Below are 27,813 nucleotides of genomic sequence, written 5' to 3'. Positions count from 1 at the left end.
TGAAACCTAAATCAATACCATAAATAAATTTTTTAATAATGTAGTAAGGAAATAAAGAATTCAAATTTCCACTAAAACTAAGTGCAGTGTGGAAATAGTACTGACACTTAATACAAACTCAATGATAGGTTTTGGGTTAGATTTAATTACCTCTCTCTGGAAACATCAGACATTGACTTATGGAAAGTCTCTGGAGATAACCATGGCTTCTGGAGTAAGGGTGACATCCTCTAGTGGACAGAATCTGCCAGTTTAACTCTGAAACTCAGTGATGGGCAAATATTGCGACCAGAAGGCAATCTGGCATCTGTTTATATAGACGCTCTTAGGTATGACAGCCTCGAGGAGGTTTCTGACCAGAAAGAAATTCATGTGATGTGCTTGTTCTTACACATAGAATCTAAAAGATGATATAAATGCAATACTTTTGTTAACCTTTTCCCAGTGATGCACCTTTAATTCCTACAGAATTCCCTTCAGGTGACCAGCTAGATGGCCCGGTGCCCTAGGCTCTCTGGTTTTTCTTTGTGATTTCCACTCCTCACTTTCAGCTCAATTCTCTTGATCGTTCTTCCCATCTCACCTCTTTCCCAGGATCCCGGCTTTCCCTCCATCCAGGAGCATCTTCCCTTGCTAATATGTTTCACTTCCCATAGACACCATTGTGCCCAATATGTCCCTGTCACCTCAGATTTTTATTACAGACTCCCACTTTCACCCCAGTTGGAGAACAAAAGAGAAAACTCGAGCCTTTCGCAGGAGCTTTAAACTCTCTCTTTTACAGGCCCAAAGATGTACAGCATATGAAGACGAATCTGTTGCTATTCTATTGACTGATTTATTGTTATAATTATTATAAAGCTGTAACAAGACCAAGGGCTTCTCAATGCTTGGAACAAGATGTTTTCTGTCTCTCGTGTTGTTTTTCTACCTTAAATGTGAAAAAAAAAAAGGAGGAGAGAGTGATTGCCTTAGCTTTAGCAATCAGAAAGCTTTTCTCCGTGACTGATTAGGACTGAGCCACTAGGACATCTGAAAACCACTGAGTTAAGAAAAAAAGCAAAGTAGAGTCTTTTGGCACTTACTTTACATAAATGTTTTATTTCATACCTGATGCCTTTTGGTATGCTCTGATCGGTCATTGAGGACCAACAGTCTTTGGTCTGGAAAAGTAATGAAATAAAAAATACTGAGTTCCATGCTGTTCCCAGCTTCATAAAGCTGACCTAATTAAGCAAGAAGTAAAGGTTTCCAGAAAGCACAAAGAAAAAGGGATAAAAAGGGTAAAATTTCTTTAGGATGAGGACACACCTGTTTCCACTATTGAACTGTTACTTTGCCAAGCATCTGCCTCGTGGAGCCAGCTCTGTGTTGCCTGGTACAGCGTCAGCCTTTAGGAGGATGAATGTACTTCTTTGAGGCTTCAGTGCTGTGACCTTGAACTTTCTTGATCACAGACCCCATCAACAAAATTATTGCCCACACACCCATAATGTATGTCTATTTATCTTTAAATTCTACAACTGTGCCATTTTTATATTATGTACATTATAAAACTACATAAAAATAATTTAAAATGAGAAAAAATATAAATAGAAGTTCTAGTATTTCTTCCTGCATCCTAGAGAATCATGTGGTACTGCATAAGGTACACAACACCCCATACCCTCCACTTTGCAGACCACTGCTTTAGCAAAGACTCCCCTTCTATCAGCCCTTTGCTGCCAGCAAATTTCCCTTAATTCTAATGCAAAAAAAAAAAAAAAAAAAAATCTGCACCTCCCTAACCCTTGCTCTTCTCCCCCTGAGAGGCAGGTCGCCTCTATTTCATTCTTCCAATTACTACATGAATCTCTGTCACCATCAATACTCTGAAGATACCCTCAGCAAGGCCAATCCTTATTTCTACACCAAATGGACAGATTTATTTCAGATTGTAGCCTTCACCTTGCTGCAGCACCAGATCTTATTAACCACAATCTCCTTAAAATACTCTCCTCCCTTGATATTTGGGATCGCTGGCTGCTGGGAACCAAAACCACTCGAGGTGGCCTAAGTGACAGAACCCAGGACGGTACCCCTCTGGACCTCTGAGGGACCGGAACCAGAAAGGGACAGCCCGCAACCTAAGTTTCTTCCTCAAGCACCCCATGTCTCCCACCGAATCTCTTGTCGCTGCTCCTCAGGTCTGTTTGCTTTGTCTCAGCCCCGGGTGGCTGTCCTGACCCTGGATGCACATGGCCTCCAGTTCAAAAGCCCGGGAGACGGACGGGAGTCTCCATTACCGTTACACCCACTGAGAAGGAGAGGTCTGCCTGACCAGCTTGAGTCCTATGCCATGTCCTGGTCTCCAGGCAGCTGTGGTCAGCAGTTTGAGGGCTCTGAGGGGGCAGACGCAGACTAGGGTGGAGGGAGGGTATGTTCCCTCCCTTGGATTCCTCCACCACCCTTAATACAGGTGTTTCCCCTTCTCTCCCTGGTTCTTTCTCCATCCCACATACTCATTCCAAAGGCCTGGCTTCTGCAACCACCCAACACTGATTGATTTCTGCCTCATAAGGCCCACGGCACCCATGCCCTCCATATCTGTGTCTCCACCCTGCGATCCATCCTGAGCTTGAGGCCCTCTCTATGCCCACCTGCTGCCCCTCTGCCTGATGTCCTGCAGCCACTGCGAGCCCAGCGTGTCCAGGCTGAGCTCACCACCTTCAGCCCCACCACAGATCTTCCCACACATCCCACCTGCTAGCATCACCACCCCAACCGGCCACCCACACCTGAGAGGCGCTCCAATTAGACTCCTGCTTCTGTCTGGATTAGGTACTGGCTCTCCCTTGAGATTTCTGTTGAAATGTAAATTTCTTTTGCTCTAAAATACATGCTAAAGCATCGCAGTTTTCAAAATCCTTCTGCTTAAATAACAGAGGGAATTAATATTGATTAACTCATCATAAATGAATTCAGTATGTATCTTCCCGAATAACAAATAGCTGTCATCGAAGAAACTGATGCTGCAGAGTGCCTTAGAGAGCCATGGGACATTATCTCTCACCATGCCTACATAGACCAACAGACTCTAACCTAGCATTACAGCAAAACTTCTGACCCCATTAAATAGTATTTCTTGAAAAATGGTCTTTTCTACTGTCATTAGGCATATGTAGAAGAAATTATCAGGTGGCAGGCCTTCTGAACACCCCTGGGGCAGGGCAGGCCTCCTACTTGCTGCCTACTTTCCTCAAGTCCTTGGTTTTCTCCACATTGACATCTCCCTACCTAGACCAGAAGCCCCAGGAGTGCTGCTCCACACCCGGGCCTGCTCACTGGGATCTACTCTTCTACCTCCTGTCTGCTCATCACACTCCCTTATTTCCAAATGGATCTCCTTGGATATGATACCATTTGAAATGCTATCACCATCTTGGTGTCAAACATCTGAAGCTATGCATGAATTATCCTGTGTTCCTACAACAGAGTTCTAATTAGATATGGATGCCCATTTGATTCTGAACTGTGAAAAATCCGTTGTTATGGTTGCACCTCTCTGGGAGTGCTGTTTCTACTCCTTTCCTTCCCTTCAACACCATCTCCCTTTCTGCCCACATGCACTCCTCTAGCATTGGATGGATGTGTACAGTAATCTCTTCCTGGTAAATGAAGCGATAAATGGGAGCATATCAGAGACAGAAGGAAGATGAGCTGGTGGCCAGCCAGTTAGAAAGTCAAATTGCAGCAAAAGCACAAAAGGATTAGCTTTTCCTTGACACCGACAACGAGGTCATATTTTGTGATATTTCTTTCAGAATCTCAAAGGGCAGAGGGAAAATACAATGCATCGATAGTTCTTTGCCTTTCACCATCTATTGAATAAGCAAGCAACATTTTTTTCTTAAATTTAAAACTTGTTAGTCACTCTTGGGTTACAGATTTATTTTATCTGAACATCTCCATAATGTCTAAATCCACATGTCAATTACACACACACACCATATATGATTTTGTTCAAAGTCAGACCATGTAAAATATAAAAGTGGGAGACTCCAAAGAAAATGTGATTTCCTTCCAAAAAGTCCGCTATGTTCTGATTTCAAATATTGACTTTTTTTCTGGAAATCTCCACTTGTTTAAATTGTCTACACACCAAGCTGGGCTCTCAGCTGGAACACTCAAAATCAGGGACACATTTCTGTACATATTTTTAAGGTTTATTCACATTTTGTTTCAAAGCTACAAAAAATCAACTTAATCTGAATCACTCTATAAGCTCATATGCCCCTATAAACTTTCCCTTTGAATATGAACCATGAGGATATACTCTTGCTTAAATTACTTTCTCTGTTTCAGTGCTGTTTCAAGAGTTCAATATGTGTTTATTGTTGATTTATTTAATCATTCAGCAATTTGGCAAATATATATTGGACATCTATGTGGCAGACCCTGTGTCGGGAGGTGTGGAAATATAAAGATTAATAAGATTAATATTATAAAGATTAATAATCCCCTACACTCAAAGGGCTTTCAGTCTGGCAGGAGAGCTGATATTATCGCACATATTTACAGGGCTTTGTGGTTTACAAAGCATTTTCAAATGCGTTCTTACATTTAAATGTCTTCATAAAAACCCAGTGAACTAGCAAAGTGGGTGTGATTAGCCCCCTTTTACAGATGGGCAAACTGCGTCGTCTCTCATGAAGCTCTACTTCACACTTGATGACCATCACAGTGGGTTTCAACCTGAATGGAACGAGAATCACCTGGGAAGCTGAAATGAAAATGACCAGTGCGTGGGTTCCCCTCCAGAGATGCAGATTTTGTTGGTCGGAGGTAGGGTCTGGGCATGGGCAACTCTTTTAAGTCATGAGATGATTCTTCTCTACAGCCAAGGTTGAAAACCACTGCTCTCCTATTACTCAACTGCTTGTGGTTCTCGTTGGACACTGAGCTGTTTCCCATCTCTGTGTCATTGCTCGTTTGTCCCTGCTCTTTCCACTTTATATTGAAATCCCACACACAGCCTTCCACTGTCTCTTATTCACCTTTTAAGCCACAGTTCCCAGCACAGTACCTCGTGTACAGTAGGAACTCAGTGTTTCTTAAACTAACTTCAACTTGTTCACAAAATACACTAGTTTGTGTTGTTGCTTCTGCCTCATCATGGTCCCCTCAGCATAGTCCCCTCATCGTGGTCCTCTCATCAAGGGATAACACCTTTCATCTGATTACATCAGCTGGTTCATTTTTGTCTGCTTCTCAGTAAGAAACTGGGTTAAGTCTCCTGGGACAAGGCAGAAGGACAAATTAAGTGGCACTGTGATGTTCTACGCTCAGAATCATCCCTCCTCACTAATTCCTATCATTTCTACCCCATCTCTGTCTCCCTGTGCTACATTTCACAGGACAGTGAAGGATATGACCCTTGACCTCCAGCTGCCCAGCTCATCCAGCCAAGGCTGCCTCACCAGATCTTCATTAAAACACAATTTGTCCCACTGTCCCTTACAGATACCCCCAGCTGGGTCAAAATTCAAAATGTGCCCCTCGTTGAGGCCGTTAACTGTGGAATCTGCAATATCCACCCAGTACTCAGAAAGTTATGTCTGGATAATAGATCATTACAGTGTATTTTTCTAGTAGGAATAACGCTGTTTCTAAGAAATACAAAATCAAGTACTTTTATTCTGCAAATAAATTAAACTATTGGTATGTTTAAAATAATTTCTAAAAATTAACCCCATAGTATAAATAAAATATAAATGTTTTATATTAGTTTCTGGGCTTAAAATTAACTCTTATTGGATTGTAAATGTCCATTTCTGTAACTATCAGTAAGATAAAGCTGTTAGCTGCTATTCACAGGGTTTTCATGGCCAGTTTTTTCAGAACTGGGTGGCCAGGTCCTTCTTCCTAGTCTGTCTTAGTCTGTAGGCTCCACTGAAACCTGCCCACCATGGGTGACCCTGCTGGGATCTGAAATCCTGGTGGCATAGCTTTCAGCATCACAGCAACATGCAGCCACCACATTATGACAACCACACCACAGGGTGATGTGGTTCTCTGACCGAGACATGAACCCAGGCTATGGCAGTGAGAACACAGACCTTAACCACTAGACCACCAGGGCTGGCATTCTGGATTTAGTGGGACACAAAGTGCGATGATTTTCTGTTTTGCTAATGCTGCTTTCACTGGGCCAGGAGGAATCTCCATTTCCCTTCTCTTTGTGAAATGTCTGTCAGTTTCCATAGTCACTTTCAGTTTTCCAGTCACTTTCAGTGTGAAAAAGTCTAGTACAATTTAATCATTTCAAACTGTAACCTCATATCCTCCCTTCTCCCAGCTCAAGTTTAACTTTGGCTTAAAGAACACAGAATGGAGAAGGGGACTGTGGTGCTCCTGGAACACCCCATGTCCCCTTTCTGGGTCCCTTTCTCTTTGGCACTCTGGGAATGAGGGAGAAATGGAAGATAATAAGCAGTGTTTCTTATTTATCTCTTGCTACAGTAGTTTTCACTGTGAGATGATCTTGATTTGATGGCTCTCCAGTGGACATGTAAGTGGGTTCTTTAGAGAACTCTGTGGAGACTTCCAACTGCACAGTTTCTGCATGGGAGATTTGCCCCAGTTTAACATTCTCAATCTCCAACAGCTCCTTCCCATAGCCATCTTGCTTCTGGGCTGCCTTTGCCCGGAGGATTTTGACCCACAGGTATTGCATCTATCTTACCATGACAAACAGCAGGAGTGAGGTGCATTCCTGCTTCACTCCTGTCCCCTCCACAGTGCTTTGCCCATCTCTCCATTTCCCTCCCCTCTGCTGAAGTTGACATAGAGGACATTCAGCAAGTCCCTTGCTTGGGCATACGTCCCAGCAGAGAACAAGATGCCAGACACCCACTGTGGCCGACTTCTTCAGTCTCTATTCTTTTGGATCCCTTGATTTGGGGACCACAAAGAAGCACGATTCTACAACCTCCATGGAGGGGAAGGAAAAGTTCCAGCTCTCTCGTCTTAGACTCTAGTCTTTCTCAAATTTCTCTAGTCTGCTCATATAGACTGATGGGCAGGGTAGATTGATGTCTGGAGTAAAATAGCCAGTTTGGTCACCTTTTAATAACAGCTGAAGAGGTCTGGCCCCAATAGGACTCGTTAAATAACTTTATTAGAACATTAGGTAGGCTAACCTGTTGTTTTCCTCTTGTTCACCTAATTATTCTATACATTACAATTTCTAGTCTTATTCTATGCTTCTGAGGCATATAAATGCTCTCTTTTTACTTAGGTCACCAAGTACTTTGCCTTCTGCCATTCAAAACTTTCTCAAAACACCTTGCTCTTCCTAGACCAAATAATTAATTAACTTTACACTATCTAATGCTAAAAGTTATGAGCACTAAAAAATGTTCCAGTTGGAAAGGACCATCATGAACTCAGTCCAATTCTCTCCATTAACTGGTAAGAATAGCAGATTTCAAAAGGTGAAATGGTTTATCTGAGATTATTGAGTTAATTAGTGGCAAAGATGGAACCAAAAATCTGGCCTCTTAGCTTCTGAGAGAGGAAATTCCCCAAACCCTCATGATGTTTCTCACACCCACATCAACATGACCCCAACAAGAAAATTCACATGAACTGAAAACATTACACTTATTGGATGATACATTTAATGTACCATGACATTAAAGAGACATGAAAAGGTCATGACATACCACAAATGATCAAATAGTCACTTTCTATACTTTATAATCTGTCTTAAGACTGAGTCCTGTGTTCTGTAAAGTCAGGCAAGTTCAATCTTCATGCTGAGTCATCATTACATGTTGGCACCATGCATTGGGGATGCACTTGGGAGAGACATCATTGCACAAAAGTGTGTATTCAGATAGCAAGTTTGGCTTAAGACCATAGAAACCAAGTTTCCGGGCAAAGTGTGTCATTTTGCAGCTGTTTCCTGCATCTGTAACAACCTCCCCACAGTTAACCAGATGAAGCTGGAGGTATCAGGATGTAACCTGGGAGTTTGCCTCTTGATGACTCCTCTGGGGTGCTGGGGAATTTTAGTACAAGCAATTACTAAAACATCTATAATAAGCTATTGTAGGATGTACTAAGATCAGTGAATAAGAAGAATCATAACTCAAAACCATCTTTTCCACAAGCTTCAAGAAGTTGAATTAACTTTACCAAAATATTTGTGGGAAATATACTCTTCTTACGAAAATCTAGGTGTGCATATCTTTCAGGAATGTCTTTGGAAATATTTATGGGAGAGTAATCTTGACACCAGGGATAAGAAGTACAGCCTAAGAAAACTAATTTAGCTCCATAAAGTGGACATTCCAAAGTCCGAAAGCAGGGAGACACAGGGCAGAGCAAAGGAACTATAGATTTATAGAGTGTTTATATATGTAGTGATATGGCTTCTCAGCCCAGCTTCCCTACTTGGGCTCATTTGTGTAACTAATCTTTGTTGAGCTCCTAACTGCTGCCAATAGTGGAAATATAAGAACACTATACAAGACATGGTCTCTACCATTTAGGAATTTATTGCTTCTTTGGGGAATGAGCGAGTACACCCATCACTACAATGCAGAGGATGTTAACAGCAATGCCTCTTGATCTTGCTGTGCATCTTTCTTGTTCCTGGGGTCTACTCATATCTCTGCCACTACAGGGCTATCAGAAAGAGCAATTGTGTCTTATTGATCTTTGAGGGCTTTGTAGTGTTTGGAAAAAGGCAAATATTTCATAACTAAAAGGGATCACTTTGTGAATGAAGCTTTACAATTTATGAAAAACTTTAAAGTCCATGAAGCCACTTGGATAAGAGACTCCATAACTCTGTGAGATGGGCAGAGCCTATATGGTTACCCCCTTTTCACAGTCAATGAAAACAAGATTCAGAGATCTTAAATTAGTTTCCAATATAATAAGTGGCAGAAGTGTGGATAGGGCCGAGCTTCCCATTCCCTCTGTTCTTACTATAGCCTGCCACCTTGGCACTACAATGCTGCCTCCTTAGTCTGTGATAGGTGATCTGTAATGTTAATGGATGTTTGGAAAAGAGAGAGATCATGTGAGTAATCAAAAAGACGTCATGAAAAAGATGGCATTGTTCTTCAAGTTTCACTTCAGGACTTCTCTATTATTAACTATATTTCAGCTAACTTTTTTTTGTTGTTATTTTATTGTTTTTTCTGCACCATATTGAAGATACTATTTTAAATTGAAAGCTTCTAGAGAATAGGTAATATTTTTTGTATATGGGGAATATTATTCTGAATACCTACTAGTAATAAGTATTTGATTTTTAACTACTCAGTAATTGCCCATCTTAAAATTTTAAAACTTAGATGCATACAATTATAGTGCTAGAAGTAACTAGAAATAATGTAGTGAAGTAGCCCCTAACATTTTGGCTGCCCAGTGTCCTCTTTATGAGTCCTCCCTGTTTTAAATATTTGCCTATTTTATTTAATCCAAAGACAAAGAAAACATAGCACCAGTCCTCAAGGAACTCACAAACTAACGAGAGATATAAATAAGTGTATAATGAACATATTGTCCTCTCCCTGTCTCATGCCCTTTGAGTCTTCTTCACCCAGTGCATGGGGCCACTGTTCATCCAAATGCCCATGCCTCAAGCCTAGATTTTATTCTTGATTCATTTTTCTCTCTTAGCCCACACCTAATCCACTAGAAGTTTATCAGCATAATTCCTACACTTAATTCAGAGCCCTACTCAACCAGCACCTCCTTAGAAAGACCTTCCTTGACCTTTTCACTTAATGTAGCACCTCTCGCCAAGCTCTGTCACCTTCTATCCTCTTAAACTGCTTTATTTCTCCCCTGGCACTATCACTATCTGAATGATATTATTTCAACTCTTATTTATTTTTTTATTATTTATTTCATACTAGAATGTATACCAAATTCATGAGGATAAAGACTTCTTATTCTCTGCTGTATCATCAGCTACTAGAATATGTAGTAGACACAATAAATATTTGGATGGCTGCATAGATGGATGAGTGTATGGACAAATGGATGACTAAATGGATAAATATATGAAGAAAAGGGCACAGTGGGGGTACAATGAAAAGCGATGACTAATATACCTGAAAGAAAAGCTAAAGATGGTGGCAACGAGCTGGGCTTTAAAAAAATGAGTAGAAGTTAACCAGACAGATTAGGCAGGGAGGGGCAGTGCTGGCTAAGGACATTGACAAAGAGGTGGGAGTGTGTGTGGATGTTTCTGTGAAAGGTTAGGATCCACGTTGGGATCAGAAATAGCAGGAGAGAGCCAGCCCCATGGCTTAGTGGTTAAGTGTGCGCGCTCTGCTACTGGTGGCCCGGGTTCAGATCCCAAGCGAGCACCAACACACCACTTCTCTGGCCATGCTGAGGCCGCGTCCCACATACAGCAACTAGAAGGATGTGCAACTATGACATACAACTATCTACTGGGGCTTTGGGGAAGAAAAAAAAAAAAGGAGGAGGATTGGCAATAGATGTTAGCTCAGAGCCGGTCTTCCTCAGAAAAAAGAGGAGGATTGGCATGGATGTTAGCTCAGGGCTGATCTTCCTCACAAAAAAAAAAAAAAAAAAGAAGAAAGAAAGAAAAAAAGAAATAGCAGGAGATGAGGCCGTTTGTTAGACCGAGGCCGTGAATTAAAAGGCCTTGTGTGTTTGCTAAGGAGTTTGGACTTGCCCTCTGGATAACATGGAACAGATTTTAAAAACAGAAATACCACGATCGGGTCTGTGGTGGCCATGGGTTGAGTGCACTTTACAGAGGAGAGAGAAGAGTCAAGGAGACAACTTAGGACATTTTCACTACCATCCACGAGTTCAGTAGCGAGACCAAAGGTGCCGCCATGGACATGGAGACAGAAAGACATAGATGAGCAATGTTCCTGAAATAACGTGAAATGACAGAATTAAATAGCTGCATTTGGAGAAAGGGAGAGATGATGAAACTAAGAATGATTCTACAACCCCTTGCTTTAGGAAGTGTGAAGAGAGTGATGGGTTAATGAAAATAGAGAAGTCAGAAGAGGAGTCGGGGAGGATGAGGAGAGAGATGAGCTCACTTTGCAGCAACGGTAAGGTGTCTGGTATCTGTCGCTCGTCAGGTAGGGGGGTATTTGATTTTGGAGCTGAGACAGAGAGATTGACCATAAAAATACAGGGTTTGTCGTCATAAGAGTAGAGGTGGTGGTTGAATCCATGAAACAAAACTTCATGTATTAGTAATTATTTTTGTACCTTTAGCATACAAAACAAAACTTCTAGTCAGAACTACTGACTAGAAACCAATGCTACCACAACTGTTGATAACTAACGAAAAACAAAGAAACTTGAATTTTTAGTTGACCTTTGGTGAATATATTATTTCTAAATTTTTTTAACATATTGTCAATAACACACACTCCTTATTCTTCGCAAATATCTAGAAGGGAGACAAGGGCCTCCAAGTTAGGAACCAATGACCTAGTCCAATTCTTTCAGAAAAAAACTTAAATCCAAGACATTACACCAGGTTAACATGAATTAATTCTTATCTTGAAATCGGGTGTGCAAGTTCCACGGCCAAGGAAACTCCTTGGATCATTTTTAGGATTTCCCCTCAGCTCATTTGATACAGCAGAAAAAGAATATGGGCTGAGCAGTATTTTGACCTAATGACTGATGAGTTCTGGCACAGCTGCCATCCTATCTTTACCTCTGTCCCTTAGCCAGGGGATGGGGGAGACGTGCACAAGGAAGAAGAAGGTCCGTGGAGGAAGACACAAGAGGGAAACATACAGATTTTGCAAGCTCTTTTCCATAAGGAGACAAAAGCAATTTTAGCAAGTATTGTCCCCAGTTTCTAGAGAATACACCTAGATGGCCAATTTCTTGGAGGTAAGATGGAAGGATCCCAGATCAAGTATATGAAAACAGGACTTGCTTAAAGCCAGAGACTGTTCAGTTTAACTGTGGAGGAAATGCTCGTCTTTCTTAAAGATTAAAACTTTATTTGAGAACTATTAGGAAAATTAAAGTATAGTTTTGTATAATGCCTATGTTAAATGATTAAAGGCAAATATAAAATTTTATATGCAATATCATCGTAAACATGATTGAAAATGCATAGAAAAAAGACTAGCTAGAAATACACAAACTTACTATTGGTTGTCACGTGTGGTAAGAATATGCATGATTTTTTTCTGCTCTTCTAATTTCTGATTTTCTATGAATGTGTTATTTTTGTAAAAGTTAAAAATAAAATAAATTTTTGGATCACCTACGTAGTTGGGAATTTTTTTCTTCCAAACCTATAAACCACCTTATCTAGCAGCCAGCCCTCGGTAACAGAGAGGAAGCAGGGCTTGGCCCTGGTGCCCATGAGCTGCACATACTGGAAGCCTTACCCAGTAAACTGGTCATGTGGACACAGTCATGTCACCTGGTGGGACGTGGACCAACCTAATTCTGATAGAGAACCTGGAGATCACCTCCAGTCCTCTCCTCTCGTCCTGTGACACCATACCAGTTGTTAGTGATAAGGTTCCTCTTGATGGAATCGGAAATAATTTCACCAGATGTCACACATCCTTCATGGCAATGAAGAGTTCTAAGGTCACTTCTTCCTTCACTATCGTCTAGGTTGTGTCCCGATTTTCAGCTAGTAACACAATCCAAATTCCTTAGTGCCACATCTTGCCTTTATGTCAGCAAATATACAAAGTAACACTGTTTATTTTCCTATAAAAGTGTTTTCATTTTTAGAAAGCACAAAGACTACAGAAGCTAAACTTTGTCACTATTCAGACCTTTGAAGAATGTTCAGACCATCGACTTGCAGATCTTAAGAAATACAATGAATTTCAGTAGAGGGTAAACACCATCAATCACTAATTTGCTCAATTTTGTTAGCCAACTCCTTTCACCCTCTAGAGAACAGAAGTGAATCCAAGAGGAATAGGGAGATGTGAATATATAACGACTGGTTTCAAAACCGTATTTCTTGGCAGCCATCGTGGGGTTTGTTTTATCCCCTATGCACCAGCAATCTCTACCTTGGAAAATCCTGCCTGGGCATCAATCAAGCAGCAGGAGATGGTTTCTGTTTGCCGAAGCAGAGCCTTGAGAAGGAATCAAGGATCCTAGCAGCACACTACTTCTGCCCACATTTAGGAACCTTCTCAGACTTAGTGAAGGCTGAAATCAATTGCCAAGAAAAGCCTTCAGGGTTCAATTAAGAGCAATGAGATATCTAACAAAATCAATCTCCCAAAACAGCATAGAATGTGAAAATTCTGGACACTGTGGGCAATATATTCTGCCAGATCCTTCTGATTATGTTTGGTGTATAATTAGGACTCTTCCTCCAGAAAAGTTTGGCCCTCTTTTGAAGTAGGAAGGTATACAAGATGCCTAAGGTCTACCCTAAATGACCCAGGTTATAAGAGAACTGGAATTATTTTTAAAAAGAAAGAAATACCCACTGAAAAAATATACCCAAACCCATGGCTTTAAGACACAATTTCAGGGATATCTACCTTTGGGATGATCATCTTTTTTTTTTTTTTCAGAACAGACTTGAATTGACTGAGAAGCAAACATTTTGAAATCATAGAATGTGAGAACCATAAGCAGTCTTAAATATCATTTAATCCAACTTCCTCATTTTCTTATGAAGCCGCTGAGACCTAGTGGCTTAATGACTGGCCTAACATAATACAGCTCCTCAGGGTGAGAGCCATCGAAATCATCTCTCACGTTTGAACACAGCTTTGGGATTCTCAAGCACTTTTTCACCTAATGGCTCATTTGATCCTCAACTCAGAGGATTTAATCCTCAACCAAAGAGGCAGAGACTAATCAGTGGGTGGGCTCTTGTATTTCTGACACACTTTCAAGCAAAATAACACATCATTTGGGAGGAAAAAGGAGTTCAAAAACTGAAAAATGTTCCTCTTGATTCAATTTTGTCCACACATTTATAATAATGTCAGGAGATTCTATGTTCTTATTTGTGTTCTGTCTCAGAATCCTACCAGGATGGATGACCACCTAACCGTGAACTCTGCTAAAGTAGGAGGGATTCAGGTTTTGAAAGGGAAAACCCTTATAATTTTTATTCATTGAAGAACAAAACAAAATTCTTTCCTCTAAAAATAGGAGTTTGTTAGAGGTGGGCAGATACTCACCTATGGGTAAGAGTTGAGGCACAGTATTTTCTGGAATTGGGGATGAGGCCTGTCTTGAGCTTGAAGGTCTCTTCCATTCCTGGAAGTTGGGATTCATTGGCTTTATTTTCTTCAGTTCAGTAGAATGGTCTTCATTTTCAGTCTTAATACTTCTCAGAGATCTTTTAATTCTGAAATTCATTAAAGTCTGAATTCACCTAAAAGTTGACTAGTTTAGCCATAATATTATCTATCAAGTGCAGAAACTAAATTGAGCCTATCCTGAGACCTGCTCTAAGCATGACTAATGTGACTTCCACTCCTTTCTCACTCTCTCTCTGAGGACTGATGTGGAAAGCTAGACTCCATTAATGCCTAAATAAACAGAAACTGTCTTCCTTCATTCCACTCTAAGCATCATAATTTTTATAATATATTGATGAAAAACATATTTTAGTCATGCTTAAAGTGATGTCTAACTTTTTCCCAAATCAAATAATAACATTCTCCAATGGCTGGTTAAGCTCTTTTCTTCCAAAAGCTACTAACTAAACAGCCAGACTAGAGCAAACCAACAACTCTGTGCTTTGCATGGAAGTTAAACTAGAATGTGCACTGAGTCGGACTTGAATAACCAGGGAAGTTTAATGAAATTAGGTACAGATGTGGGATTACAAACATTGGCATTTCTCAAGTCTGGCACAATCTGGTATGTGTCTTTCAGCTTCCCTAACATGAGAGGTTTGCTAGCACCACTTCTCGTTAAGTCACGTGAGGTGTAATTGGTCCAAGGCTCACATTCCCATCAGTTGTCCCTCTTGGCCTATGTGTCTTCAAATATACCCCATAAGAGACAACGATAAAGGATGTGAAGGCTAAGGGGCACTAAACCAAGCTTCACATTTCACACCAAGACCACCATTCATGAAAAGATTTTCAACCTGATTTTATTGTCCTGTAGATAAACAGAGTTTTATTTTTTTGAGGAAAAACACGGGCCTTTGTCACACTTCTAAATTACAACATCTGTGCTTCTGTGTAGGCTAGATAAGTCTGTCCAAGACCAAAAAAAAGAAACCATTAATCCATAGAAAATATCAAAATCCATTTTCCTCCTCTCAAATTCATACCTGGACCAAACTGTAAATAATAACTCCAGAGGCAATTTACCTGGAAAGGAATCTGTAAAAGCCTGTTAACAGCATTCTCGTTTCATTCTTCACATCGGACTTGACTCAAGACATTTTGAACAATCTAGCTGATGATCACTTCCACATGACAGATGCAGTAGCATTCTCCTCTCTTTTTCTCTCTTCTACATTTCAGAGTCTGTGACTATTTTTAAAATAGTTCTAAAGTGTAGTATTGCCGAGGGGAAAAAAAGGAAAGAAGATGAGTACAAGGAGTCTCATGGTTGCACGTGTCTTTACACTATCTCTTACCTGATCTTCATCTTTGCATATAAGTCATCCGCTAGACTGCAATACAAGGAGCATTACATGTTCTGGCCCCTCTACTAAGCAATAACATATTGTGCTGCCTGAATTTGGAAATATTTTCAATTGTAAAATCTAATATCAGATAAAAACTAATGAAGAGAGATCTCCTGTTGCATTGACTTGCATTGGATATATTTCCAAATTCAAAATCTAATGTTGAAGAAAAACTAATGAAAAGAGAGATTTAAAACTCTTCCTGAATATGGAACTAGGATATTAGGTGAACTGTGTAACTTACTACAAGAGCAAGCCCAAACTGATGGCACTTTTTCATCTACGTAAGTACTCGAGCACCCCTTTTTAAAGAAGTCCAACCTTAAACAAAAGAAAAAAGGAGGGGCACTTAAAAGCAACCTACATTTTTACTTAAGTTTCTCAAAGTGTTTCCAAAGAGAATTCCACTTGTAATATACAGCAAAAATGTCTCTAAAAATATTCTTCATCCATTTTTCTCCCAATGTCCCATAATGAACAAATTCAGCTCCGCCAATTTCCTCTATTCCTTCTACAAAATATCTGCAAACTCTCCTTCAAAACACAACAACCCACTCTTTCTCTTTTTGACCTTTACATATCTATCCTTTTCTCCCATAAACAGTAGAGGAAAGGCTGGTGCAAGTTTAACTTTTAAACATTTTGTAAGATAATGCCTGAATCCCTTACCAAGCCTACCTGAAGAAGACACTCTACTGGCTGCTGAGACAGACTCCCATTCAACCATTCTATTTGGGTCCCCACAATCCTGTGGAAATTCAAACCAAGCAATTCAACTCACACTCTTGGCACTGACTGTCTAAGGCTTGAATTTCAGGGTTTCAAAACAAGGCTTTGGTGCCAGCTTGTTCCACGGCGGGAAGAAAAGCAAATGAAGCCACAGAGGCGTGCCAGTTTTAATTTGATTTCCGGCTCAGCAACCCAACCCTGGTATGAAAATAAAATCCAAAACCCAAATCTCTCCTGTAGAAACCAACAGAAAATGCTCTCTCCTGCTTTCCCTCAAAAAAGAAGCCTTCAGAATTCTTCCAAACCCAGCTGGTGAATGTAATCAGCTTCTCAGAAGGAGGGCTGTGAATGACTGTGCCTTTTCAGGGCTCAACAGCATGGTGGGGACACAGCCTCAGTGACAACGTGTATGTGTGGGTATAGGTATTGAGCTTTGGCTTGGAGTATAAAACTCTAATCCTGAAGACAGGCTGTATGCCTAATTGAATCTAACAGCCTTAGCAGGGCCTTTTGGGTAGACATGCTTTCCCTTCGACCCTGTGCCTCCATAATCAATTTAACATGTGTTGGGATGGGCGCTAAAAGTCCTGAGTCCTGAACTCAGTCTGGTTAACCGAAACAGAAACACCAACACAGGATACAACACAATGCTGTCAAGTCCAAAGTATACAGGACATAGAAAAAATTATGGAAACACAATAAAGGATTTATCCTGCCTTTGTGGCAGGGTAAAAGATGTGTGTTAATTTCCAAATAACAGGGTCTTTTCATTTTATGTGCAAATATTTTCTTAACAAAACTTCCAAAAACTAAACTAACTTCACACTACAGTGACTTCTGTGAAGTGTGTTTACAGGAGGAAACAAGGAAATGGCACATAATCGAAAAAGATTGGTTATTTAGATGAGCTCTGATAAGTAAATTTGAACTACTTATTAGTCATAGATGTTGATGTGATAAATGCTCACAATCCCAGGACTCCATCCTGCTGAGCATGTTCCATATCCTTTCAATTTCACATCCACTTTTCAGAATGTTCTTCACGTAACTCCTGCTCTTACTCGTTTTTCCCCCTACAACATGGCTCCAAGGTGACCCTCATGGTCTAAGTCTTCATCTAGAGGGAGCAGGTGGGTGGCCGATGACTCAAGCAATGGTTAAAGAACTAGGCTGCAAACCAATAGGGATTACAAAGCAAAGAGCCGGAATTTCCCAGGAATCTAACTTGTTACTCTTATTCTGTGCTCGTCAAAAATGAGCCAGCCAAACTTTTAAAAAAATTTGATATAAGCAAAATAATTAAAACTTTTAGAAGCCCAGAATCGGTGCACAAGAATACATGTTAATTAATCTCCTTAATTAATCTATCATTAATTCCTTTTGTGCTCATCTAAGCTTCCTTGTCTCAACAACTTTAAGATAATGTATTGTCCCTCATTTTAAACTAATTATGTGTGTGTAAACCTATCATCTGAATTCAATATATATCAAGAGTGTGCCACACTTGTTCTATTTATCCTTTTAACTCTTTAATTTTCTTATTAATTCTAAAGTATTTTAAAGAATTCCAGATATGTCATTTCGTCCCAATATATTTCAGTCTGCATCTCTAAAAGCTGGAAAAAAAAAAAAAAAAAGAGAGTGACAACAATCCCACTCTTACAAATTTTAATTACAAAATATTTTAAATAAATAGAAAAAATAAGGATATACACCTATGTAGCCACCAGCAAGATAAAATAGATGTCAATATTTGGCCTTACTTGCTTTAGTTAGTGTTTTTCCTCCCTTTTGCAAAGAAATAAATCTTTGCAAATACAGCCAAGTTCCTCTTTTTTTCACTAGTTTTCCAAGTGTATATTGCCTCTTAACATGGAAATTAAAATGCTTTATAATCCAATCCACGCCAAATTTTATATAACGTCTACAATTGTTTTACTTCAATTAGACTTTCAAAAGCCTCTACTAGTTATTATCTTTGTCATTGGGTTACTTCTAGAAATATTTTCTGGAAGAAGTAGACTGCTCCATCAGGCTTCGTTTTAAATTATTACACATTGCCTGAATGTTTGAGGTTAAGCTTTGTGGTTTACCCCATGCCTGAACACCATAATCTTTCTGATAGATATAAAAATAGAGATGAAATTAATTTATAATAGCATTAATCTACAAAGATTACCACCATGGCTTTTTTCATAAAAATTTAGATAAATTTAATTGATCTTGCCTGGAACTTAATGTAAACTGAGACGAACTACACGCATCTTATTTCACGAGGCAGTCAGTATACACCAAACCCGAAAGACTTATCTGGAACTTGGTGATGGATTCATATAAACCTACTTCAAGCTAATAAATAGAACAGCATTTCCTCATCTGTCTTCCTTCTACCTCGTGCGCCTCCTCATATTTTTTATCTGTCTGACCTCATTTATTGCATAAGGAATAATGTGAGGCGAATGGGATAAGAAAATAGGAAGATGGGAGTAGGTCTTAAAATGCAAGTTACCTAGGACTTTCAGTTTTATCAACTTTCCTCTGATTATGGCAGGATATTTGCATTTAATTTTCACAAAGTTGAGTACAAAGCAGCTAAGTATGGATCTATAATCTCTGAAAATGGTGAGCAGGTGGTTGATGAAAGAAGTCTTGACAACAAAGATCACAGCCGAATCGTAGGATCATAAGTGAGTCAGGGTTTGGTTTTTGTTTTCCTTTTCACTTTGCCACATTGGCATTTGTCTAATTCATTGTCTTTTATGACAGGGACAATTGTACCCAAGTCTGCTTACATCCTGAGTTAAAGGAAGAGGTTAGTTCAATTAAATCAGGCACTTACAGGAAAACAGGTTATCGATGTGGGTGGACAGACATTGGTAGATTAAGGAAACAATATGACCACTAATATGAAAAGTTCAGATGACGTTCCTAGTCAGTGGAGGCAGAGGGTAGTTTTTGGAGAGTGAGGAAAATCTCCCAAACCCATGTCTATTTAGCTAGCTAGGAAGGAGCTAGCCTGGCCTCAAAGATTCCATGAGGTACTCACTGTTATCGACCATCACCACCTCAGCTACTTCCCCAACTTGCTGATGGTTGATTGCTCTGGTCTAACATTAGTTACCAGGAGGAGGGAGAAGCCAAGACAACTGGGGTCCCAGTTAGGAAGGCAGTTCTTTCTAATTGCCTCACATTTCTCTCTACCTATTCATATATTCTAGTAATTTAGACACTACATTTCAGAAAGTCTAAAGATCTGTCTGTGTAGCACACTGCATGTTCTTTTCTTGGTACTCAGAAGTTAAGCTTAGGGTATACTGTGCTGTTCTAAACCATCTAAATACTTCTAAGGCTGGTCCTCCCTCTCCCCCCACAAAAATTTTTTTATCTTCAACACGTCATCTTTATGAAACAGTGTTCAGGACAAATAGATCTCATCAGATTTTACCTGATGCTACAACTGTCTTTATTTTTAGAATTTTAAAATATACCCAATTAAAAATGAGTGAATAGGGGTCAGTCCAGTGGCAAAGCGATTTTCTCATGTTCTGCTTTGGCGGCCCAGGGGGGTTCACCAGTTTGGATCCCAGGCGCAGACCTACTCACTCCTCATCAAGCCATGCTGAGCGGGTGTCCCACACAGAAGAACTAGTAAGACCTACAACTAGGATATACAACTATGTACTGGGGCTTTAGGGAGGAAAAAAAGAAAAAGAGGAAGATTGGCAACAGATATTAGCTCAGGGCTAATCTTCCTCTAAAAAAAAACAGAGTGAATATCCCATAATTTTATTCTTACAATTCACAATGTTCTGTAAAGGAAAAAGGAGCAAAGGGGAAATCAGAAGAGGTATTTTGATGATGAGTCTCCCACTAACTAGTCTTCTCCTCTCTGACTTTCAGACTTGTCTATAAAATGGAAGGATTGGACCACATGACCTATAAGTTACTTTTATTATAGTTGCGTTTATACTTCATGATGCAATCTTCACATCTTTTTTCATGTGTGTAACATAGTCTTTTTCCTACCAAATATCTGTCCACTTCTGTCCCTCTCCACCTCCGCCCTCCTTCTCCAGGCCAACATCATCTCCAACCTGGAGACACAACAGCTTTCTAACAGTTCTGTATCCCTCCATTCTTGTCTCCTTCTAGTCCATCTCTTGCACAGAAGCAAGTGACCTTAAAACAGAAGTTCAATTATGCTAAGTTCCAGCCTAAAAGGCCCTACATGATGCTCACCCACCATCCCAGTCTCACCTCTCCTGCCGTTCTCCCCTCTTACTCCAGGGCTCCAGCTACATTGGCCTCTTTTCACTTTCAAGAACTCGCCAAGCTCTTTCCTGCTTCTGGACTTTTGCATTTGCCCTTCCTTCTGCCTGACTCACTCTTCCACCCAGTCTTCACGTGGCCATCTCCTTCTCATCCCTGGAGTTTCACCTAAAACATTAGCTCAAATGTTACCTCCATAGACAAGCCTCCTCTGATGTTTCTACCAAATTTGTTGCTCCTCTCTTCTATGTTTTTCTATCTCAGCACCTTGTTTATTTCCTTCATTGATCTTATCAAAATTTGTCATTGTTTTTCTATATACTGGATATTGGTTTGCCCCCCCCACTAGATTGTCTTTCTGTATGTGTCTGTCCTGTTCAGCATGACATCCCCCAGTGCCTAGCATGGTGTCTATACACAGTAGACATTCGAAAAATGTTTGCTGAATGAAATAGTGAATTCAGGCTGGAGTTGGTGCTACTTCTCCAGTTTACTCGACATAGCATCTGTGTAGTATGTGCATCGTGTGCACAGAAGCATTAATACACGGAGAGAGGATAGTGACCTAAGCTGAGTTAGTGGAAGAAGTAAAGGAAAGTGGATCCTCATGTGGCTGAAGAGCATTTCTCTCCTGACCAGGTGTGGGGCAACACTTCTCCGTGTGTGGGAGTCCTTTTCTGTATCTACCACTATGTGCCCTGATTTTAAGCTCCCGGAAGTGCCTCACTCTTGAACTGAAAGCATGAAAGAAGCAATCACTTCCAAGCCTTCTCTAGAGTCTGCCTTGACCTTCTCCGGGAGGGAGAAAACTACAGGGTCAGGAAGGTGAGTCTCCTCTTTCAGCCTCTTTCTTTGCCAATGCCTGTTACCTAACACAGAAGGTTAAATAGAACACATTTGACAGGAAGCAATGATGATATGAATCCCACCCTCTGTACACTGTGAAGGGTCCTTAGGAACAAGAGTACAGCCGTCTCTCCATATTCCTTCATAAAAACAAATCTCAAGCATTTGGCAACTATTTCCTTGGGAAAATGCTCTGCCTCCAACTCCCAACCCAACACTTTCAGTTCCGTCATGTTAGGGAGCACTTTTTCTTTTCATCACCAGAGTCATTTCATTTTTATCATCAGAGTCAATTACATAATTAAAATGATTGACTACTTAAAAAATTGAAAAGTGAACATATTCTTTTATTGCAATTATTGACAGACAACTGCCATCTCATTGCCATTATAAATTTCTCAGTCCTGTGTCGCTGGAAACATTTTTGCAAGTGTTTGATTATGAATTCTGTCAAGTTTTGCTTGATTATTTGAAATGGATTCATTATTTCTTATGACAACTTCCTGCCAATTTAAAAACTCACCACTCCATTTCACTTTGTCCAGATGTGATACCAACAGTGACATTTCATTCAAGTTGTGGAAAGCAAAAGCTCCCAGTCATCCCAGTGACCTGAATGGAATCTTCCCACTCTCTTCAATAGTCAACTTTTATCACATCTTAATAGAAAGCAGTAGTTTTCGGTATAATTATGGTCTATTCTACTAGAACCCATTTAATTAGCAAAGTCTCTTAAAGCTTAATACTAGGCTATGTGCTTATTGATGTCAGACCTATTTAATTTATTCACTTCATCTCCAAAGCCCTGTAGAGTGACAGAAGTCATTCACTTAATAGTAGGTGCTCATTAAATATTTGACGACTGAATCACATAAAATGTGAACTATCACACTGATTACAAGACCATTCCTATGGAGGATATGGAGTTGAAATTATAAAATATCTTTATTAAAAACTCTAGGGTCATAGAGATTACCTTTTTCAAATTTACTATTTTTACAGGTTTTCACCTATAAAAACAGGCTCAGAAAGTTACAGAATTTGGTTAAAATTACACTTTCACTAATTAGAATTAGAATCCCAGTTTCTAAGACCCCTGCAATTGTATTCTACTATTTTGGGCCTGAACACCAATGGGTACTACTTATTATTGGGTACTTACTGTTAATGCAAAAACACGATTGTAATGCAAAGGTGAAAATGTAAAGGGAGTTGCATAAAATACAACAAGCCTAAAGAAATCAAGGATTCTTTTGAACATTAGGTCTCGTGATATAAAACATTCAAAACCCTTAGCTATCATTAATTTTTAAGGTTTTCAAATATTTTCTGATAGCCAAGTAACAGTAATATGCATTAGTCACTTAGTATAACCATAGTGATAAAGAATTTCTTTCTTTCCCTTTTATTTTTTTGAATCTCTTTCAATGACAACTTTAAGATATAAAGCATTTAATCTCTTTACATGTTTTCCCCCCAATAATCAAAAGCATAGTAATGCCCGTGTTTGGGGATATTTTATGTATAAATAACACAAACCACCTAACAGAGTCAACCAAGCTATCAGCCATTTAATTTTAACTTCAATGACTTTCCTATTGTTAAACAATATCCTTTGGGCTTCCAGCATCACAAGAAGTCCATTTTTATTTGCTTTTGTTGTAATAAATTTGAAAGCAATTTGTGGCATACATTGCTACTGTTCACTGATCATCAATTCCCCTCTTCTTTGAGGTACCTGCAAGGATTCCTTAGGAGGTAAGCATATGAGCAAAAGAGATGAGTGTCATTTTCCCATGGAAAGAACCCATTGATAGGGCTCAACTTCCAACCTACAATCTTGATCCTCACAGCAACTATGGGCTCCTTGGTCAAAAAAGTTTGAAAATGCCCCCTTCTTAGAGATTGACATTACATATTAGCATATTAAATGCATTCAGAAGCTCTTCTGGGAGAAAAAACTTTAACATTGAACTAATTCATTAAGATGACTTCAACCTTTTTCTTGCTTAACAATTCTTATTCCTTAGGACCCTCTTTGGCAATTCACTGGCTCATGTCTTAAATATTGGTAATTAACTTAGCAGGGATTAGCTAACAGCCAATGAACACAAAGAGAGGTGCTTGGAGAGTAGATTGTAGAGTTGGGCACTAGCCATATGGAAATGACATGCATGACTTCTGGTCATATGAAAACTTCCAGGGAATCCTTCCAGGTACCTCCTTGTAGAGGGGAATTAGATATCAGTGTCTGCCAAACTCTGCCAAAGTTTATTTTTAAAGAGGAGGGGAGATTTTGTGATACTAGTAGCCTAAATGATACTATTTGAAAAAGGAAAAGTCATTCAAGTTGAAATTAAATGTCAAGGTCCAGTCAGAAACTCACCAGTAATTTAAACAGAAAATTTAATGTAATGAATTATTAAGTAATAAAAGATGGTTAGCTACTAAAAGAAGTAAAGGGTACTGGAAAGAATGCAGGAAGAACAAATGCAAAACAGCTTCTAGGGCTCAGGGAGAGCACCCGAGGATGGAACTAAGATCCTGGAGGAAGATTCCTTATCCCCACTCTCCTGAGACTGTAAATCAGACGTTCAAGAGGGTGCAGCTATGGCCTGCTGGAGAGAGCAGAAGTTTCCTGGGGTGCTAGCAAGCTGGAGTTGGTCTTTAAGAAGCCATCTGCTGAGAGGCCAGGATGATTTGCTGAAGAATGAATGCCACTGGGTCTCCCACTACCAGTCATAGCATGAGAGCTAAAAATAAAGCACACCAGAAACAGAAAGAGAAGCCCATCTCTCTCTATGGCTTACAATGGTCTTCTAGCCTCCTCTACCAATAAAGCCTTATACTGATCCAGCTGACAAAAGAGAAATTTTCCAGGGCGCAGGTGAACAAGCACAAAGAAGAACAAAGAAGCGTGGAGCTGAGAGACAATAAATTGATAAGTGGCATAGATAGGGAAAGCTGAGAGAAAAAAGAGGCTGCTGATACAGAAACCATGAAGGCACTGCAAAAACACAACCCATGTCTCAACTTGTCCCTCAAGTAGAAATAGAAGCTTAGCAGAGGGAGGAGGAAAAAATGCCCACCTTCAGTTTCTCCCCGGAAGGTGCTGAATTACATAGTCTCCCTGTTGCTGCTGAGGGTCCAGCTTCCAAATGGCCTGCATCTAGGTGCTGAACTGCAATCCTCCCCTTTGAGATGTGATGGGTCTTGGCACACCCTCAGCTACTGGGAGCCACTAAAAACAAAGAAGGGAGCTTGGATAGTCACAATCAAGATCATGGGCCAGGCTGCTTGACAAGGTTCAAGTGCATGAGACCACTCTGTCCAGACTGGGAGAGGTGACTGTTTTAGCTAACACACAGTGTCAAGGAAAATGAATAAAGAGAGGAATGTGTTCCAAACAAAAGACCAAGATAAATCTCTAGAAACAGAACTTAATGAGACAGAGATAGAGGCGGAGTCAAGATGGCGGCGTAGGCAGACTCTGAACTCACCTCCTCCCGTGGACACAGCCAATTTACAACTACCCCTGAGACAGAACTGAAAACTGGATGAGAGGAACTCTTGCAACAACGGACAATCCTAACTGGGGTGGAAGAGGCAGAGACTCCCTTCCGGAGAGGAAAACGCCGCCTTCACAAGCCGCCAGCTTCACGGCCGCCGGGAGCAGCTCACAGGTACGCAGCCTCCCTGGAGGCGCGGGGCCCTGAGCCGGGGAGCGCCCCCGCTGGGGGCATTTTGTGGACCCAGCACAATCGACACCAGTGGCATAATATCTGACTTTGCCTGCTACTAAAGCATTGGGGAGCACCCCCAGAAAACCCGGTTCACAAAGAAACTAAAACTGGCTCTTAAAGGGCCCGCGCACAAACTCACCCGTTCCAGAAAGCATCCTAAAATCACCAGAAAGAAAGGTGCACACTGCTTTGGTGACAAGAGACTCACCTCATAGGCCCTGAGTGCATCTCGGTGAGGGGTGAGACCTCTCCAGGGACTGGGACATTGGCGGCGGCCATTGTTGTGGCCTGGTGTGAGCGTGCTGACACAGACGCCATTGGAGTTTTCCCTGAGACCTGCTAGCCCAGGGTCTGCTCCACCCGCTAGAGCACCGATTTAATCCAGCTCAGCCAAGGCAGGCAGCCCACTCCTAGAGACTGGCCCCACCTAACAACAAGCCCTCAGGCAACGTGTGGGCCTGCATAGATTGGTGACTGGATTTTCTGCAGCCTGGCAACTGAGCTGACTTGAGCGGGGCAGGGTGTGCACAAGGAGCGGGTGGAGAGTGTGGGGAGGTGGCGGAGTGTGTGGGGCTCCCGCCGTGGAGAGACTGGGTCCGCTTGGGGAGGTCGGGGCACTCACACGGGGCAGGACTGTGTTGACTGTGTGTGTGGACCTCTGGGCGGCAGGGCTTGTCAGCTGCAGAAGACTTGTGCTTCTCAAAAAGCCACATAGGAGGTTTGCCCCACCTTCCAAAGCCTGAAACAATTGGGTGCTCCTGTGCCTGAGGCCAGCCCCACCCAGCTGCAATCCTCAGAGAGCTGACAAGAGACCTAATAGGCTAGAGGTTTACAGCAATTCTAAGGCCCTGAGCCTAACAACCTGCCACACTGGGGGCCTACTCACTTAAAAGAAATACTGCAACACAAATGTGGTATTAGAACTTACAGCCAACTGTGCTGGGGCTCCCCACACCTGATAAAGAGACTGAAGGGCCCACAACAACTACAAGCAGCTGAGCATTACAACAGCTGGCCAGGAGCATAACTCAGCCTCCTGGGCGCCTATAGGGAGAGCTAACAGGCCACAATAGAAGGACACACGTAGCCCACATAGGGGCCACCCCTGGAACATTGAGAACTGAGGGAAGCACACTGGAAGCCTCCTAAGCCATCACTTACATAAGGTCACCTATCCAAGAGCAGGAGACGTAGCTGACCTACCTAATACATAGACACAAGCACAGGGAAAGAGGCAAAATGAGGAGGCAAAAGAATACATTCCAAGTAAGGGAACAGGACAAAACCCCAGAAAAGGAACTAAGTGAAACAGAAATGAGCAACCTACCTGACAGAGAGTTCAAACTAAGAGTGTTAAGGATGCTCACTGATCTGGGGAGAAGAATAGATGAACTCAGTGAGAATGTCAACAAAGAAATGGAAGATATAAAAAAGAACCAATCAGAAATGAAGAATACAATACTGGAAATGAAGAACTCATTAGAGGGACTCAAAAGCAGAGTAGAGGATACAGAAGAACGGATCAGTGAGCTGGGAGAAAGACTAGAAGAAATTACCCAAGGTGAACAGGTAAAAGAGAAAAGAATTAAAAAGAGTGAGGACAGTCTAAGGGACCTCTGGGACAACATCAAGCGCACTAACATCCGTGTTATAGGTGTCCCGGAAGGAGAAGAGCGAGACAAGGGGGCAGAGAAACTATTTCAAGAAATAATAGATGAAAACTTCCCTAACCTAAGGAAGGAAACAGACATCCAGGTACAGGAGGCACAGAGAGCCCCAAACAAGATAAACCCAAAGAGGCCCACACCAAGACACATCATAATCAAAATGTCCAGAATTAAAGATAAAGAGAGAATCCTAAAAGCCGCAAGAGAATGTCAAGTTACATACAAAGGAAACCCCATAAGGCTATCAGCTGACTTCTCAGCAGAAACCTTACAGGCTAGAAGAGAATGGCACGATATATTTAAAGTGCTAAAAGGAAAAAACTTACAGCCCAGAATACTCTACCCGGCAAGGTTATCGCTCAAAATGGAAGGAGAGATCAAAATTTTCCCAGATAAGCAAAAATTAAAGGAGTTTGTCACCAAGAAACCAGTGTTACAAGAAATGTTAAAGGGACTGATTTAAGGGGAAAAGAGAAGACCACAAATAGGAAAAATTATCTATTTCCACGATTAGAACGTAATGGATACAAATGCACAAAAAGAGGTTAGATATGATATCAAAAACATAAAAGGAGGGAGGAGGGTAGTTAAAAAGTACAGCTTTCAGACAGAGGTCAAACTAAAGTGACCATCAATTCTGTATAGAAGAAGTAAGGAACAGAGAAGGACTACTTAAACACTGAGGAAAAAAATAAAAAAGTTAAAAATGGCAGTAAGTACGTACTTATCAATAGCTACTTTAAACGTCAATGGACTAAATGCCCCAATTAAAAGGCATAGGGTGGCTGACTGGATAAAAACAAGACCCATATATATGCTGCATACAAGAGACACACTTCAGACCTAAAGACACTCACAAACTGAAAGTGAAGGGATGGAAAAAGATACTCCA

General features: G+C 40.8%; 1 long non-coding RNA gene across 1 annotated transcript; it reads right to left on the bottom strand.

Annotated features, from left to right (window-relative positions):
* Positions 1-106: 106 nt before the first annotated feature.
* Positions 107-25,609, bottom strand: LOC147915104 (uncharacterized). The gene is made up of 4 exons (XR_015554415.1): positions 25,463-25,609; positions 15,345-15,526; positions 14,196-14,365; positions 107-1,163 (listed from the first exon to the last, which is right to left on the bottom strand). It is a non-coding gene; the product is annotated as an uncharacterized LOC147915104 (long non-coding RNA).
* Positions 25,610-27,813: the final 2,204 nt, after the last annotated feature.

The sequence above is a fragment of the Ceratotherium simum genome, chromosome 15 (genome assembly GCF_057802395.1).
Source record: "Ceratotherium simum simum isolate JZ-2026a chromosome 15, ASM5780239v1, whole genome shotgun sequence".
In the NCBI taxonomy this organism is placed as follows: domain Eukaryota; kingdom Metazoa; phylum Chordata; class Mammalia; order Perissodactyla; family Rhinocerotidae; genus Ceratotherium; species Ceratotherium simum.
The sequence above is the reverse complement of the archived record's forward strand: the minus strand, read 5'-3'. Positions and strand labels throughout refer to the sequence as shown.